We start from the raw sequence: 3,561 nt of genomic DNA, 5'->3' as shown, positions 1-3,561 counted from the left end.
CCCCGGCCGTCACTCAGCCGGCGGGGGAGCCCGAGACGCCGCAGGGAGCCTGCGGCCCGCGGGGCTCGCTCCACCCCGCGCTAGGCTCCCGGGGCCCCGCTGCCTTCCGAGCCTGCCGCCGGGGCTCGCCGGGCGCCCATGGCTCGCGCCGGGCCCGCAGGAAAGTTGCCCGGGAGCCGCCGCCCGCCTTTGTCTGCTGCGCTCACGCCCCCCGCGCCCGCTCCATGGGGCTGGGCTCCGCCCTGCGGGGCTCGCGGCGCGGCCGGGCTCGCCGAGGCGCCCCGGGGTGCAGCGCCTGGCGCAGCTCGCGGCTCGCTCCTCGCGGCGGCCTTGGCTGAGTGTGCGGCGCGGGCGGCCGGGGAGCGGGGCGAGCCCGGACCCGCCTCTGCCCCCCCTGCGGGGCCTGGGCGGGCCCTTAAAGGGGCCGCCGGGAGCGGGCAGCCCGCCCCCGAGCAACCCCCACCCCGCGGAGAGCCACGGTCAGCCCCCCACGCCCCCCACAGAGACACCCCTACACCCCCCTCAGCCCTCCACGCCCCCCTCCCGCAGAGACACCCCCACGCCCTCCCGCAGAGACACCCCCCATGCCCCCTCACCCCCTCCTGCAGAGACACCCCCTACACCCCCAGCCCCCCACACCCCCTCCCACAGAGGCACCCCCTACGCCCCCCTCAGCCCCCCACACCCCCCTCCCGCAGAGACACCCCCCAGCCCCCTCCGCCCCCTCCCGCAGAGATGGCCCCCTCAACCCCCCACACCCCCTCCCGCAGAGACACCCCCCACGCCCCTCTCAGCCCCCCACACCCCCCTCCCACAGAGACACCCCCACGCCCCCCTCACCCCTTCCCGCAGACACCCCCCTCCCGCAGAGACACCCCCTACACCCCCCAGCCCCCCTTCCGCAGAGACACCCCTACACCCCCCTCAGCCCCCCACACCGCCCTCCCGCAGAGACACCCCCTCCACCCCCCAGCCCCCTCCCGCAGAGACACCCCCCACGCCCCTCTCAGCCCCCCACACCCCCCTCCCACAGACACCCCCACGCCCCCCTCACCCCTTCCCGCAGAGACACCCCCCTCCCGCAGAGAAACCCCCTACACCCCCCAGCCCCCCTTACGCAGAGACACCCCTACACCCCCCTCAGCCCCCCACACCTCCCTCCCGCAGAGACACCCCCTACACCCCACAGCCCCCTCCCGCAGAGACACCCCCTCCACCCCCCAGCCCCCTCCGCCCCCTCCCGCAGAGACACCCAGCTCATATGCAGACACATGAATTCACACTAGCAGCCCCTCCAGACACACGGTCAGTTCAATTCAATGAGGATTTATTGGCCAGCACTTACACGATCCATATTCTTATGTGGCTCCCTCTCACCAGGGTATGAAAATGAAATAGAAATATCACCACTCAGAGCTAGGTTGGAAGAATGAGCTTGGAATTTCATTCATTCTGACTGCAGAGAGATTCCCGATTGTTCTTATCAGTAGCAGCTCCTGGCCACACACAACCACACTGCCTCAGACCACTAGTCACTCTCACACACACAGCTACAAATTTTGTACAGAGCTTCACACATATGTACACAGCCAAAGCTTCGTGCAAACACACAGGCACAGTTAGGCTTCAGAGATACTGGACGGGAGCCGGTCTACACTCAAAACCGAGGACGACACAGCTATGCCAAAAGGTGCTGGAACTAGGGTTGCTGCCCCAGCCCCTGGCTTGAAAGGGTTTCCATTATATCCAGGGTGTGCAGTTGGGTTCAGTGGTTCTCAGCACCCCTCCATACACATTGTTCCAGCACCCCAGAGCTATGCTGACTTAATCCACCTCCCCTCCCCCAAAAACTGCTTCCTTTGACCTATTTCAGAGTAGCAGCCACGTTAGTCTGTATTCACAAAAAGAAAAGGAGTACTTGTGGCACCTTAGAGACTAACAAATTTGCAAACTGGATACAATTAACTTAGGCTTGAATAGAGACTGGGAATGGATGGGTCATTACACAAAGTAAAACTATTTCCCCATGTTTATTTCCCCACCCCCCACTGTTCCTCAGAGGTTCTTGTCAGCTGCTGGAAATGGCCCACCTTGATTATCACTACAAAAGGTTCCCCCCCCCGCCCCCCTGCTGGTAATAGCTCATCTTAAGCGATCACTCTCCTTACAGTTTTCAGAGTAGCAGCCGTGTTAGTCTGTATTCGCAAAAAGAAAAGGAGTACTTGTGGCACCTTAGAGACTAACAAATTTATTAGAGCATAAGCTTTCGTGAGCTACAGCTCACTTCATCGGATGCACAAGTACTCCTTTTCTTTCTTCTTACAGTGTGTATGGTAACACCCATTGTTTCACGTTCTCTGTGTATATAAATCTCCCCACTGTATTTTCCACTGAATGCATCCGATGAAGTGAGCTGCAGCTCACGAAAGCTTATGCTCAAATAAATTCGTTAGTCTCTAAGGTGCCACAAGTCCTCCTTTCCTTTGACTTAGTTACCATCGCTCAGGGAGGTGGAGTTCCTAGAGTGAAGGAAAAACTTCTTCCTTCACCTCAGTCCACAGCTACACTACGAGGTTATAGTGGCATAACTATAGCTGTGAGCATAAGGGATTGAGTAGACTGCTAAGATCCTGGGTAACACATGAAAGGAATCAGTGAGACCATAAACGCTGGCTGAAATGATCAAAAGTGGCCACTGATTCTGGATGTCTCAAATATTTGGGGCTAACTTGGGCCTGATTTTCAGCAGTGCTGAGCACCCAAAACTCCAGTTGAAGTCAGTGGGAGCCGCCAGTGCTCAGCACCTCTGAAAGTATCTCCAGTTGGGCAGCGAAAAATTGAGGCCTTCCGAAATCAGTGGTCATTTTGAAAATGGCTGCCAGGTGTCTGCAGAACAATACAAGGTGCTATTGCCTAGGTACTATGGTGCAGTGGTCGTGACCCAACAGTTATGGAGGAGGCTTTTCCATTGCAAGCTCTTGTCATGTGCATCGAACAGGGTAGGCTAAGACGTGCCAACTTTGTTGTCCTCTCTAAGGTGAATGCTCTTGAAAATGTTAAAATTCCATTGAGGTGGGTGCAAAGTTATCCCCATGTGTGCGTGGGAGGGTAGAGAGGTGGGAAAGGGGCTTTCTGGCAGTAGAGACAGTTTGTTTGTATAACCTCTGCTTTGTTTTTTAAATGCCGGACTTTGTCCCCCGTACGGGCAAAAACCTCTGGTGTGTCATGCACAAGGTGGAGGCCATGTGTGCAGAATTAAACCTTGCACATTTCTCTTTCTCTCTCTAAGGATTTTTGCCTTGCTGTCCATCACTGTTGTATCTGGGCACCTTCCATGTAAATAGATTACCAACAGCAAAGTATTGGCTTGTTTTCCCTTTTCTGGGTCTCAGAAGCTCTGCTTGGGATAGGGTCTTTTGCTGGCAGGGAACAAGGTAGCAGTTGATGCTCTGAATGCCTCTCTGGTTATAATGGTAAAATTAAGGTTCATTTCACTTTAACGTACATGTCTCTAGTGTCTTTTCTCAGAGGATCTCAAAGCGTTTTACAACCAATAATGAA

Source organism: Dermochelys coriacea, chromosome 12 (genome assembly GCF_009764565.3).
Source record: "Dermochelys coriacea isolate rDerCor1 chromosome 12, rDerCor1.pri.v4, whole genome shotgun sequence".
Classification (NCBI taxonomy): Eukaryota; Metazoa; Chordata; order Testudines; family Dermochelyidae; genus Dermochelys; species Dermochelys coriacea.
The sequence above is the reverse complement of the archived record's forward strand: the minus strand, read 5'-3'. Positions refer to the sequence as shown.